This window comes from Acanthopagrus latus, chromosome 15 (assembly GCF_904848185.1).
Source record: "Acanthopagrus latus isolate v.2019 chromosome 15, fAcaLat1.1, whole genome shotgun sequence".
Taxonomy (NCBI): Eukaryota; Metazoa; Chordata; class Actinopteri; order Spariformes; family Sparidae; genus Acanthopagrus; species Acanthopagrus latus.
This window is the reverse complement of record NC_051053.1, coordinates 24,250,453-24,265,435: the sequence shown is the minus strand read 5'-3', so window position 1 is coordinate 24,265,435 and position 14,983 is coordinate 24,250,453. Positions and strand designations below refer to the sequence as shown.

The 14,983-nt window shown below is 41.6% G+C and overlaps 1 long non-coding RNA gene across 1 annotated transcript; it reads left to right on the top strand.

The window, feature by feature from the left end:
- Positions 1-6,874: 6,874 nt before the first annotated feature.
- Positions 6,875-8,875, top strand: LOC119033779. The gene is made up of 2 exons (XR_005079369.1): positions 6,875-6,945; positions 8,530-8,875. It is a non-coding gene; the product is annotated as an uncharacterized LOC119033779 (long non-coding RNA).
- The last annotated feature ends 6,108 nt before the right edge of the window (positions 8,876-14,983 follow it).

Here is a 14,983-nt window from a genome sequence, read left to right as displayed (position 1 = left end):
TAACGTTTCCCAGTGTGTGTGTGTGTGTGTGTGTGTGTGTGTGTGTGTGTGTGTGTGTGTGTGTGTATACAGTATCCCCCAGCAGCTCTGTTGTGTGTTTGTGGGCTCTTGACAAAAGGCCCTTGATGCCGTTCCAGCGTTGTTTCACGCTGCGGTCCGGTCGTGCTGCTCCTCTCATCTCCTCCTCTAATCTCTAAAACACAATCTGACTGCTCTGTTCCTGCTCTGATTAGACTGCCTGGCTCCTTGTTGTGTGTTGCTGGCAGAGCCACAAAGTCTGCGCCGACGCATGATCACACTGGACGTCTTTTAAAAATCTGTTACGCGCAGTACCTACGTCTGTGGGGCCTGGCTTGTGTCATGATGTGTTTACTGACCATCAGGGAGAATATTATCGGATGTGTTGGACGAGCGGGGCTGCTGCTGCTGCTGCTGCGCCAGTGTTTACCTGCCTGCTTTTACATTTAATCTCAATCAGGATTTACTAAAGGGTCATTTCACCCAAATAACTGCTATTTTCTCATTCACACCTCACAGTATTTAACCTCACAAGTTACGTTTGTGTATGCCTTGTAGAATAACACACAGAGCAGGACATTCTGTAACACAATATGTATTATTTGACTTTCTCTTTTGCTCTTTTTATAAAAAATGCAGCCACTCGATTTACCCAGTCCAGTCGCCACAATAAAAATGTGGCCACAGACTGCTTCTGAAAACTGCAGATACATAAAACTTGCATGTTTCATGCGTGTCAAATCGGCGTTTTTACGATCTTCCAAAAAATATACCGTATGATAAACAGTCTGTACAATGATCAGCCACTGGATCATTTTAACCAGATGTCAGAAATAATTTCCAGCTGTTTTTTTGTGTCTAACTAGGTGATGATAGTCTAAGATAACCATGATATTAGAAAACAAAATACTGATGTTGTGTTAATGTTAACAGTTAACAGAAAGAAAGTTTTAACGTATCTGTAGTTTTGCAGAAACGTACTTAGCCAACAGAGAATAAAGATACTGTACAAGAGAACGGACAAATATCACTCACAGTAAGATGATGACAAGTTCATACAAAGAGAGCAAACATACACAATCAGAGCATACAGAAACCCACAATGCACCTCTGTGTCATACAAAGGGACATACTTCGGGAAAGACACATTTCTGATGAATTTTGAAAATGTCATTTTTTTCTGTACTTTCTGCACCACAAAGGAAATTCCATTCATCTCCACTTCATCAGAGCGGAGGCAGACATTTCACAGCGAAGTATCAGCTGATAAAAACCATCAACATCCCTTGATACTGCTTTTTGTGACATGAAGTAAGATTTTCAGGGGATTTTTGGGGTAAAACCTGGCATTAACAGCACAGACATGTGTTTAAAATGTCACAAAAGGTAACAATGATCGAGGTGCAGTACGTGAAATATATCAGAGGCGAGACAGAAGATGGGAGGCATGAGAGGGAGGATGAAGCAGAAGTGTAGGTGGTTTTCAGTTCAGTTAAAATACTTTAATAAAACCATTTACAAGTTAGAAATGAATCCTTCTTCTTCTCTCACAAATTAAAGGGGCAACACTTCATCAGAGCGTCTAAACCAAGCAAGCAAAAAAAATAAGCCCATGTGAGAATATTTAGCTAAACTGTCAGTGATACCATTCATAAAACCTCCCCACAGAAAACAGAAGCGAGCACAGAAGCTCACGCTCCAGACAACACACCCACAGTTTACGGTAAAATCAAATTTCATTTCTGAGTAAAAACAAGATGATGTGATGAAAACGTTACTTTTAAAGTGAAAGTGCATCTCCTCCTGTGGCAGTCGATCGCAGAGAGCCTTTACTCCACTGTGCTGGTGTGTTTCTGTTTCCTGAGAAGTAGAGCCCGAGTGTGTTTCTTTAAAACTGTTGATGTTCATTATCCTCCCTCCGAACACTCAGACACTCAGGAGGGAAGTTATTTCAACACACAAGCCTCTAACTGGTAAACCATCAGTGCCAGTAACCTGCCACAGATGTTATGACATCTGTATGTGTGAAAGAGCTGGTTTCATGCATCACCCGGTCTTCTGCCAGCATATGAACTCATTGTCGAAGGCCAGTTTCTGGGAAATGTCTTGACTCTTCCAGCACACAGCTGGTTAATTGAGAAAGTAGAAATGCAAAATACTGACTGAGGGTGTTTTTTCTCTCTCTCTTTGGGGATTAATCAGGAAAATGTCAGGTCTCTGTGATTTTATCGATGATGGACTGGAATAAAAAGGCAGTTTTTTTGAAGTAACTAGAAGATTTATTTTTTTTTCACGCCAGGAAACACTCTATCATGAATAGTATTTTATAAAGCAAATCCAAAGTCTATGAATAAGAGTAAGTATCAGAATAAGACATACATAGAAAAAAACTAACGCTGTAAACAAACAGCCTTTACTGATCAGGAGGACTTGAACGCTGCTGTGGAAATGTATGTTTTTAGCCAAGACTTGAAGGAGTCGACAAAGGGAGCAGATCTGACCCAAGTTTTAAGCTGAGATGATGGTCTGATGCGCCTGGATGCAGTGTAAATATATGAGGTCTATAATAGGGGTACTGGAAGCCAATAGAAAGAGAAGCTAGAATCAGAGTAAATCTGTCAACATGGTCCTTTAAGCTACCAGCCTACCTCAGTTATGAGTGGAGAAAACCAACTAGTGAATACCAACTAAATCCATAACCGAAACCAAGAGGCTGATAAACACCTCTTGGCTACAAGATGATCAATAGGCAAAAACCACAAGAATTTAGCCAGAAAGGTGTGTCGAAGAAAAGCTACCTAAGAAGCACTACAAGTTGTCCAAGTACCTGAGGAACCGGAGACGATACTGGAAAATCCTCCCTCTGCATAACATCACTGCAGCTAGAATAGGTAGTCGCATGACTCAATATGTGAGCCAGGCTCATAAAGGGACTGGCAAAACCCTAGGAGTAAGACGTCTGCTACCGGTTTGACAGAGGAGTCACCCAAGATCGCAAGACCAGATGGACTGGATTGTCTACAACAAAGCCTACGCCTCGATGCCACATGTACTTGGAACTGTATAATAACTGTGGGAGACCAATCTAGAGGCCATACCAAGAAGATGATCACAGAGAGCGGCTACAAGGCTACACACGAGGAAACCATGAGGATCAATATGTAGATAGAGTCACGCAAAACCTGAAAAGTCAGCTAAATGGTCCAAGCAGTCAACACCTAAACACCTGCTCCCTGCCGGTCACCAGACACCACGCTGGCATAATAAACTGGCCAGAGGAGATGATAGAGGTAGAGCTCCTCACAACACACCCCAACTCCAGCATCCAGAGGTTGTTCACTGAGAGTAAGGAAGGAGGCCGAGGACTGGAGAGGGTCAAAACCAGTATCCTGATAGAGGCACTGATCACGGCAGCACAGGAACAGGCTGAGGCCGGAGTCTACCACACCAGGAAGGACTCCAGATGGAGGCTGTGCAAAGATGCCCCTGCTACAGCGGGTTCTGGGATGCAGGCAAGACTGTCTTAGCATTCAGCTAGTCAACTCTCCAGACACCTGTCTGCCCTGCAGGCTACAACCACCTCAGCCTCCATGACCTCCATTTCAGGGGAGGACAGGCAGCACCTCACCAGCTGGAGACATACCACGCAGCACTAAAGCAGGTGATTCTCTCTTGGATTGCCCGTGTTCCCCCGGAGTCAGCAGTTTCTTCTTGAAAAAACATGCAGCACCTTTCTGCACCTCAGAGCAGTTTCATGTTTCTGATCAGCGTCAGGCAGCTACTGTTCCCTCGAGGGCTCATAGACAAGATGATAAAAGCATGTTGGTTTGCTTTTGTTTGTTTTTTTAATACTCATCTGTTTATTCCTTACAATTTGATTTTTGTTCTCATTCATTTCATCTCCCTCTGTGTGTCATTAAATGTTTTTGTGGTTATATCAGATTAATGCAGCTTTGATTTTAGGGCTTTTAAAAATCTGTTTCTCAGTATTTGAATATGAATACTCGTAAGGACTGTAATGAAAACACATATGGTCGATCGTACATTGCAGGTTGAATGGTCCTCTCCTTAAAACATATATTCACACCACAATTAGAGGCAGAGCTGGATGTTCCCCTGACAGGTGAAAGCACACAGGGTGCAGTGTGATGTAATATGATCACGGCTCCATGCATGAGCTACCTGCATCACGTTACCTCCACTGAGTGCCTGCAGCTAAAGGAAACATGAAGTCATGCGGGAATCAGTTGAAACGGTAAAACAAGACAATATTGCTAAAAGCCAACCACCTATTACACACACACACACACACACACACACACACACAGGGGACACAGAGCATTGTTGTGTGAATGTCAGGTGGTTATACCTGACCTCAGGTGTCTCTGGAGCAGAGGGCGGTGCTGATTTGTTTTGTTATTCGCGTGAGAGTCTGTATCGCAGACAACAGCAGGAACACCAGCAACACACAGAAGCGCTCGGAGCAGCACGCCAACATTCAGCACTGTGACATGTGATTTCATCTTTCTTCATAATTCAATCTTTCCTTCATTTCAAACAGATCATTTACTTTACGTCATTATAGAAAATCTTGTTTAAAAATGCTCCTTTTAAAAAAGTCTGTTTTTGTCTATATTCATTAAACACTTTGTATTCATTCTTTGTTTACTTATTTTTGAAGTGGCATGTTTTTTCCAGTGTAAAGGTCTTGATGAAGGCTGAGATGTGATGTTGTCACCATGAAAAACCTTTTGATTTCTGCATTCTGTTTGTGTAAACCAGATACCATATCCGCCAGAAACGCACAACATGCATTGTTATTGGTACACATGTATGACACTGAACCTTTTCTTTACTCACATTTTTTAGGCCGACACTGGTTTTTAAGATGTGAAAATTGTCTGTCTCCATTTCATCCCCTCTCTGTCTCCAGATTGCATTCCAGAACATATGTGATAACGGTGGTGGAAGGCCCATCATGGATAATTGCAGAGCCTCCAGGAGAGTGGGACGACCGCAGATGCAAACAGTCATGTGAAGCGTGGTGGTGGTGACAGTTGGTGGTTTGGTAGGTGGTGTCTCAGGCATTTCCTCCACGAGGAGGAACTCTAATGGAGGCAAAGGTTTAAAATGTATGTGTTTGTTTACTTTGTTTAGAAGAACTGAATCTACAATGAAAAAAAACTGTATCTGATTCCCTGTTTGTTACAAGATGTATTTGAAAACCCTGCAATATAAGTGAGCTGATGATATAGACCCTTCTAGACTAGAGGAAATAACCAGTGTACTGTAATCAGTGCCTTCAGGTGAAACACTGTATTCATATGGTCAAACATTTGCAGAGAACACAAAGCTGCAGGGAATGAAGTGAACTGAGCAATCCTTCAGAATAGATTTCCCAGAAGCTGAACTGTTTGAGTTGTGCTTTTATGTCTTTCGTCTGGTGTGTCAGGGTCTGTGCAACAAACCAGTTGATACAGAGTGGACCGGGGCTGTCTGGGGGCCCCCCGGGGATTTAGGGGATCTGGCTTTCAATAGGAAATTGCCCCCTCTCCATGAAGATCAAAAAAATACCTATTTGTCTTTTTTATTATTGTTCTTTTGTCTGGGAATATCATCTCTTCTTTCACTGCAGGTATTTATTCTAACCTTCCAGGTACAGGAGGAACATTTACAATGCGCTGAAGGGAACCTGTTTTTTATTGCTGATTGTATCTTCTATCTGTCACTACAGTGTTTAGTTAATGTTACGGTAACAGGTGAGTTTATGGCAGCAGGACCATAAACTCACGTGTGATAGCAGCAGCACGACTGAGATAAAGAGACACTCAGTAACGAGACAACGATCTGTCCTGCTGCTGACACAGTAAACCTCCGTTAACCCTCAACGAATGACAACATCTCTATGGAAATCCCATCCCTGCCTGTCCTAGAAACAGAGGGCACTGCAGACATGCAAACACTCAAACGCTTTACATTGCTTTAAGCTTGGACCTGATGTAATACACACACGTACATTTTCCTATCCAAATCAAGGACATTTGCGTGCTGTAAATGGAGCACACTGGTCCGGGAGGTCAAGTTTATTTGCATTAACGTAGGTAATAATATCATCATCCGCAAAACTAACCAGATTGAAAAAGCTAAAGCACTAGACAGCATTAGATCAGATTCACTCTCTATATCTAATTTCAGAATGAATGGCTTTATGTTTTGTATGTATATTCCAGTTTCATCAGGACTAATCCTTTTAAAGCTTTCCTGATTTAAGTTAACGCTTAGGTAAATGCTTCACACCACGGCAGCAGGCCAACATAAACTATACAGGTATGACTCACTGCTGTTCAGTGAGCTGTGGCACATTCCGTTGTCTCCTCAAATCCTTTCAACTCTGTCCGTCAGTAATATGAGAGCAGGCATCATTTACAGCATCAGTGACGGGTCTCCTTTCAGTGCTTCTCCCAGGTTAGTCCGGGTTACATGACCTGACGGGATTAGTCATTAATGGCAGGTGAAATTAAGGGCTTTGTGCAGGTTTTTCTTGTGTGCCGTGTTTGACACATGATCAGAGTTCAGCTTCATGGAAAGACGACTTGGTATTAAAACATAAGGCAGTAAGTCAGAGACTTGAGCAGCAATCCTCCTCTTTAGTTAGTAGATAAACATTATATAAACAACATATAATATATATAAACATTATTTCTGTCTTTAAAGAGAGGTCAGATAGGTCAACTTACCTCTATGATGAAGGGATGACAGTACACTGTGAAATAAATATTTGTAGGTTTCTATACCTTCTTTGTCAGATCCAGTGCCTACATTACCCAGAATGCAACTCAACTGCTTACAGCTCAGTCTGAGAATCAGGTGTGGTAAGCTAGCAGCAGTAGCCTCAAGCTGGGATGAGAGGCTGGCTGCAGAAGTTTGGTGAGCTCACTTCTTTCTCTACTTCCACGACCCAGATTTTCATACTTGTTGTCACATTATTAGACATTTAGAAGGAGACTTATATTACGTTATATCATTTTCAGGATCATCATTTTGTTTTGGGTTACTACTAGAATAGCTTTAAATGCTTTTCTCTCAATAAAAACACATCAGTTTTCTCATACAGCAGCAGTGCGTTCCCAGTCGGTCTAAAATGCTCCACTTTAGCTCCTGTGTGAACTTTTTTCACATTGTGCAGAATCGGTAGAGTTCTCCTTTCCCTAACATAAAGGACGTGACGTTGCAACAGACATCTGCATGTGAGCTGTCCACGTGATTCCTCACTCGGTGCGAAAGGAAATTAATACTTTCATTTCTGCCTATTCTGGTCTGCCTCGTGCTTGAACTAATCCTGTGGTTTCACCAAAGAGGATGTGTGTAACACTGTGGGGGAAGACAAACACACGCACTTCCGCATGCATCACATCAGAACTAAAAGTCATGAGAAGTTCCACACATTGAGGTGATCGTGTCCCATGACCCTTTAGGTCAAACATCAGCAGAGATGATTCTTGACTTTCGTATTTTCTCTGAGCCTCTGAAACTGGCTGCAAAAATTGTGTTTGTTCTCTGTTGAGCTGCTGTGAATATATGATGCATGCGGTGATAATAATAATCTTTAACCAGCATGGAAGGACATCCTGTGCAGTGCTGCTCTAAGGATGTGCAGTGGCTACTGTCACAGCTAATGATTAACTCCAACTCTGGGAACATGCTTAGATAATAATCTGCACACACAGTCCATCAGAGCAACATGTTCATAACATCATGTCCACTGACAAGACTGACCTCCTCCTCCTGCTCAGTTACTCTAAATAAATCATCATTTAAATGCTTTTTATGCTAATTATTACATTTCTACTATAAAGAATGTCATAATGTGAGTCATGTTATTGCAAAATGTGCATTTTGTCATCATTATTTAAAGGAATAGTGTCAGAGTTCCTTTTTCACAGAGCAAAAGTTGAATTAGAGGGTTAGGGTTAGATCTTCTCTATCTCTTTGCCTTTTTATGCTTTTAGTGAATTCCTCTTCACGCTCTTATCCTCAGTCATTCGCCATCTGTATCGAACTTCCTCTCTCTCGCAATTTTGATGCCGTTTTCTTCCCTTAATCTGTTAATCAGTTTTTGGTCGTTGATCCTGACTTCTGTATGACCTTCCACTTCCCCCTTCAGCTCCATAAGCAGCTTCTCAGGGATTCAAACACAACTGTACTACGTTAAAGAGCAAAGAAGAAGTGCTAAGATCCTAAAGTGTAACAATACCACAGTGTCAGAGCACTCTCTCTAGTACTGGGGATTTTACTCAAGTAAAAGTGCTTATAAATGGCGTTCAATTTGTGTGATCAAAGTCTGAGAATGTGATGACAATTTTTATCAAAAGGTTCAAAGGTCATCTCCCCTGTGACATCATCATGTTCTGAATGTTCCTCCACCTGTACCTGCATGGAGAGTGTTACAGGTCTCATATGTAGTGAATGGCAGAGAGTTGATGGTGTATTAATAATTTTGTTTTATTGCAGCAGGACGCTCTGATCAGTAATATGTTTTATCAGTCGTCCATGGTCAGACAGCCGTCTGATGTTCCCGCACCAATCGGAGCAAAAGAGGGCTTGGATTGTGTTAGCGGAGCCACCAGACGGACGCCCGGGACCCAAAGTCACAGGACCCAAGGACATCGCTGCCAGGATCTGGGCAAAGAGCGACAAGGCCGCTATTGTTGGTCGGAGAGGAACCTCGAGCAGACAAATGACAAAGAATTTCAACCAGCCCTCCCCTTACATCCAAGTGGAGCTACTGTAGAAATAAAAGAAAACACTGATTGTATTTTTACTAATTAAATCATAAAGTTTCCTAAGAACCATTTAATGAATCTGCATGAGTTATATTTCTGCAGCACTGTGTTTCTGGTTTCACTGTTGATTTTTACTGATTTGTATCATTTGTTGTGCTATTTGTCATGCAGCACTAAGCAAAGTATTTTCCCATGACAGCTTCTATCTGTCTTGTATATCTGTGCGTGTCTGTGACCACACAGGTGTCATAGCTGATGAAGACTCTGACCCAGAACAGTCTCTGCTGCACACAGTTGTGTCTGGAATTTCCCATCATGAGATTGGATGGATAATTCTGTTTTACAACAATTATTGTGTTTCAGATGACCTATATCGCTCTGTGTCATGGACTGATTTCCTGTGTTTATGGGTCATTTTAAAGGATAAGTTCCCTAAAAAATGAATACAAATCTATCTACTCAAACCCATGTGGATGGAAAGTCAGGTTAAGTTTTGTCATCCAGAAAATATATCACAACAAAACAGTGCCACAGCATTCTCCTAAACAACTGAAATAGATTGTGTTGTTTTAATAAATAAACCAGTAAATGTAAAACAGCTTCATATAGTTCACCCGGTATTATCCAAGTCTCTGGAAACCCCAACATCCAATTTGAAAAGACGATATTTAAACCCTTTTAAAAGCAGAAATAGTCACTGTAGCTGCTAGGCTTCTTAGCGTTAGCATGTTTCCCATCTGAAGTGGATGCACGACCTCAAAGGTGTTTGTTTTCTTACATTTAAAAACAAGACCATTATCAGTATTTATTCCAGTATAAGAAACTGTCTATCGCCAGTTTATTTTAAACACTTGCAGCTCCTCTCATATGTTCTCTAGATACAGACTGCAATAAAGCTTTAACTGCACTAAAGTACATTTGTAGAACATGCTTATGTGATACCATCACCATGTGCTCAGCTTGTGTCTACTCTACGCAGCCTCAAATAGCCCCATTTAAAGTTTCATTTCTCAGCAACTGCATCTCGACTTCCTTCTCAGGAAGTTCACACTTTGACTCATGATGTCAGATGAAATTCTTCGTACTCAGTGACTGAAGTGCGAGCCAGGAGTCTGAAGTGTTTCTTCAGCAGTCAGTGCAGGGCTGCTTTTGGCACGGAAACTTTTCGTTGCACCGAGGTGTAGCATTTTACATTGTTACTCTATGATGTCACAACAATCATTCTATTTCATAAACACACTGGATGAGGGCAGCTCACACCTTTGCTCTATGTTAGCTCACTGTTTATCAGGATGATTATTATAATGAGCACTTTTCAGCATTGGTAATCTATTCTTTATCAGTATGTCTGTGAACTCACTGTAACAATGAGGTAATGATTATTTTTATATGATCCACATGGTCTGCTAAACTTTCACCCACTTCTGTGGATACTGAACTTATATGTTTGTCTTTGAAAGACGTTTAAATGACATGTTGTCCAAACCAAACCTCGTCCTGAACAGTGTGTGCTTGCTTATTTTTTATAATCTCAGACTACACAAAGTGTGTAGGGGTTTTCTTTATTTCAATAAATTTAGAGTAACACCCTGTCAGACACTGATGCAGACAGACATCAGAGGACAGCTCAGGATGCATTCTTCTGTCAGAACCCGACCAAGTCCATGAGAACCTAACCTGATTTGAAATTGGTGTTGTTTTTTTATGCCAAAGCCTGATTTGAGCCTGACACATTTAAAGTAAGCTGAAGCTCGGAGTTTGTGTTACATTATTGTTTTTCTGCTATATTTATACATTTTTATATTATATTTGTCTATTTTCCACTGTATTTAAGGTTTTTGCACTCTGTTCATTTATTCATTATTTTTTACACAATATTATCAATAGAATAGATTTAAACCACCAGTTCACTGACGAGATCAAATTTCAACATAATTGCCAAAGGGTCCTGACAGGTTCAGGTCAGGTATCGTCTCTTCAGGTACAGCAGGGATAAACAGACTCTCTAGTTCAGGACCACTATATTCCAGTAAGCCCTGTTGTTGCTTACTGTGAGTTTCTTTACTTCTTGATGAGACGATAAGGTAGGCGGGTGTGTGTGTGTGTGTGTGTGTGTGTGTGTGTGTGTGTGGGTTTGTGTGTGTGTAAACATGCATTGTGTTGGGTCTGGGCTCAGTTACACTGCAGGCTGTAATCACCCACACCATCTTGGAGCAGAGCAGCATCTCATTCATTATATATACAGACAAATGGTGGCAAATAAAGTCACCGAGAAAATACGTATTCACATGGAAGAATGGTTAAGAGTTTTGTACCTAAAAGAAAGGAAATGAAGGATGCTTCCTCAGACTGACAGCTGGAATCGAAGTGCTGCATTTTTGTCCAGTTGTGACAATAAATAAGGTTCTATCTTGGGTTATGCTGGGGAAGTCTATGTGTCTGAAACATCCTCATTGTTGCTGCTGAATAAAAGTCCACTCTTTCTTATGCTAATCATCAGCCCCGCTCACATCATTTGTTCCATGTTGTATCCAGTGTCAACAAAGCTAAGGAGTCTTCCTGTGAGTAACTGTAATGTGAGCAAACTCAAAGTGTGTTACCGCGATACTCCTTAAAAAACCTGGATGTTTAACCTGTCAAATCATATTTATTTTTTCAAACCAGTTGTTTCATCAGACCCTTTTTATTCCTCACTCGCCTTCCCTGCGCCTCATTAACAGCAGCGTGTGTTAGCCCTGTCTTGATTAAACCTGATACATGAGCATCTGGGTGGCAGCAGCGGTAGAACTGCCAGCGTGTGCTCCGCGGACACCCTTGAGTGATCACATACACAGAAAACAACGCCTCACTGGCCACCTGAGACTCCGAGAGGAGGATGGAAGAGACACCTGAGTCCTGGCGGTCTGTGGGCTCCTTCGCACGCGCCGCACCGTGGTCACCCTATCATGTCTCGTTAACATGGTTAGCCAGGATTAGCTCTGATGACACAGTGATTGGTGCAGTGCTCTATTGTGCGTGCAGCAATTAACCCTGGCCCGCAGCAGGGTGTGGACCGTATGTATGCATGTGAATGACAGTAATTTGAGAAAAAAAATGAGGCAATTACAACCAGGTGGGAATTACATTTCAAGACTGGCATAAATGGAATCATTTTCTTTTGAGGAGAATGACAGTAATCCATCATATCAACATTAATCCTGTTTGGGGTTATATAAATATATTAGCTTGCTCCTGACGGCTTTAAAGAAAAAGCATGGTGTTATTTCACATGTTTTAAAATATTCCATGAAAAGACCAAAACCATGTGTTAGTCCTTGTCCTGTGACAGGCAGCCCCGGGCCTACTGGTTTTTGTTGACAATGTACATCTTTACTAAAAACAGCTGTGCACTGTATTTTTAGATAAACAGGAGGGGATAGTGTATTTGTCAAGTTCAATTCTGAACCACAGTTCATTTCAAAGTTGGTAAAGGTGGCAAAGTTATTTGTCCTGCAGTTCTGACGCGTCTTTATATGAGTAATAGTTTCCACATTGCAGCAACAATCAAATGGGTCGATGTGTTTACCAGGAAAACTACATCTCACAACCCGCTGTATCTGCTCTGCCATTGGCTTCAAGCTGTTCGAACCAACCAGGAGAAAAATATGAGCACAATGCGTTAACACCAGACAACCACTGCTGTGCTTAGCTATCTATTTCTTCTCTCTTTTGCGGTGTGGCTAAACAGTAAATCCACCGTTGCACACTAAACTACTTCCTGTCCTCTGGTTGTCCTGCCTTAATTTGGGGGAAACCCAGAGTAGTGTGTGAACACGGGAAGACAGCCGGAAACACACATTCCTCTCTCTTGTTGTCCAGCAGACTACCAGGGTATTTTAAGAGTCTCTTGAGAGATTGTTGTCTGTTTTTTCCCAACAGGAGGAAAGTGCCTGTCAGTTGAACTTCAAAACATTTCTCGCTTTTTTTTTTGTCCAAAAATCAAATGACTGTAGACTGTAGCGGTTAGCAGGGCCTGCCACAACCACGAAGCCATTGAGTCTTGGGAAGAACTTAGAAGAAAAACAGTGTGGATCACAACAAAATGAAATGAAATATCTATGTAATTCTTGAAAACTGTCACATGTAATCCATTGAGGAGCAACATTATGCGTGGCATTAATAACCACTGAGGTTAAATGGGTAACAGTGAACTTGACATTCAAAACATTTGGCTGAAATTTCAGATTCTGACTACCAACCAGCTCTGAGAAATAACACCACCTCAAAATAGACAGAAAAAGTGAAAACACATCTATCAGTCAGATTTCAGAGTGTGTTCAAGGACTGTATAATAACGTGTGAACCTCAGGATTATTATTGGTGAGCACAGGCTGGGTGTCCATTGTTTCCATGGGGTGGCCAGCTGTGAGTCTGTTTCATTGAAAAGACGTAAAGCCTCCAGTCCTTCACACAGAGGACCCCCTTTGTCCTGTACTGGGTCATTAGACAGCCTGGGGACTGGCCCCCTGCTGTTTGGAGACCCCACACCCATCAGAGACATACCTCCAAATTCTAACTGCCATCTGGGTGCGTCTTGTTTGGACCCTTCAGAGATGTTGACTACAAGTTCTGCTGAAAAACACAAATATAAAGAAAAACCAGCACGAGACAAAAAGAGACAATACACAGGCATTTTAATGGGGATGGAGCTTTTTCTTCATTTATTCAAAAAAACAAGCCTTTGTATGAAATTTGCATCTCCCACTGGACGGTAACATGTGTAACCGGCTGTCTCAGTTTAGAGTTAGTAACAATGACTGCGTCTGTTTTTAATTTAGCAAACACAGAGACAAAAGATATGTCAGCCTGATCACTGTTGTGACGAATCATCTTTGATGACTGGAGGGATACTCCTCTCCAGCCTTAATTGCCTCCCGGCTTTTAACTCCGTAGTTAATGCAGAGAGATGAGAGTGTTATTGATCTTCTCATCCTACTCTGCCAAAGAAAAGTGAATTAAGTGTATTTCCCAAAATGTCCAACTGTTTCTCTCAGGGAAGATTGATTATGCTTGCTCAAAAGATACCCTAGATTTGTGGGGTGACACAGCTAACTCTTCCTTCAAAGGGTTATAAGGTTGTGCATCCATAAGCACAAGTCAGAGGCTAAGTACCATATGGATGTTTCTACAAAACCTGTCATATCATGTTCACATGACAAATACACTTTCAAACCAGGAGGTAAAGGGGGCATCGGTGGGGTTACAGGGGAGGAGGCTGCAGCGCAGTTCAAATCTGCGATCACCATTTTGAAGCATGACACTTTCTCAGCCATTTTTGTGGCAAGAAAAACCATATATTATTTACAGAATGCTGAGACATCTCCGGCCATGTTTGCACCAACATAACTGGGTGTTTTTAATGAGACCTTGACAGTTTGTTGGGACCAGAAGAGGTATTTTGAGCCAAAGCATGAAGTTTTCGTAAAACAACAACTAAGTGGTTTTTGTGCCTAAACCTAACCAGAATATAAGCATTATGTTGTGACAAGGAAAATAGAAATTTGGACGTTCAGAAAGTTGCAGTATAAAGAAAATTAGCATTTTAACTTATCTATGGTTTTGCAGGATTGTACTTTGCCAAAACATTTTCAGGCAATTGCTTTGAGCTGAGGCAGGCCTGCTGAAGTTGAGCTTTTTTGTCTTCAAAGCACCACTGAAGCTGTATCTAGATAGAATTATGGGGTCCACACCACTGATTTTGCAGGGAAAAGCTGATTTTATGCATCTGACCCATCAAGTACTGAAGCTTTGGGATCTCAGGTCATACAAAGTTTTTTACAAAATAATGCCCATGGGGGGTCACCGGAAGGGCTGTGACTATGTTTACACTTCACAAAGAAATTTGACTTATTTCCTGTAGAACATCTATGTTTTCCAATGCCAAACAGCTTTTGTTTGCTAACTGAAAGTCATTAGCCTTAAGCTAGCTCAGTTCTTCCAGTACGCGGTGGGCGTGGCATGCGAAAAGAAACATCATCACCATAGAAACGAGCCAGGTCAGCCTTCCAGTTTGAGAACCAGGAAGTGTTTTAATGAAACGAGCCTGAAAAAAATGTAATGTGGATAGGAGCCCATTGATGTATAATATAATAATTTAAAGTAGTGTGTGTGTGTGTGTGTGTGTGTGTGTGTGTGTGTGTGTG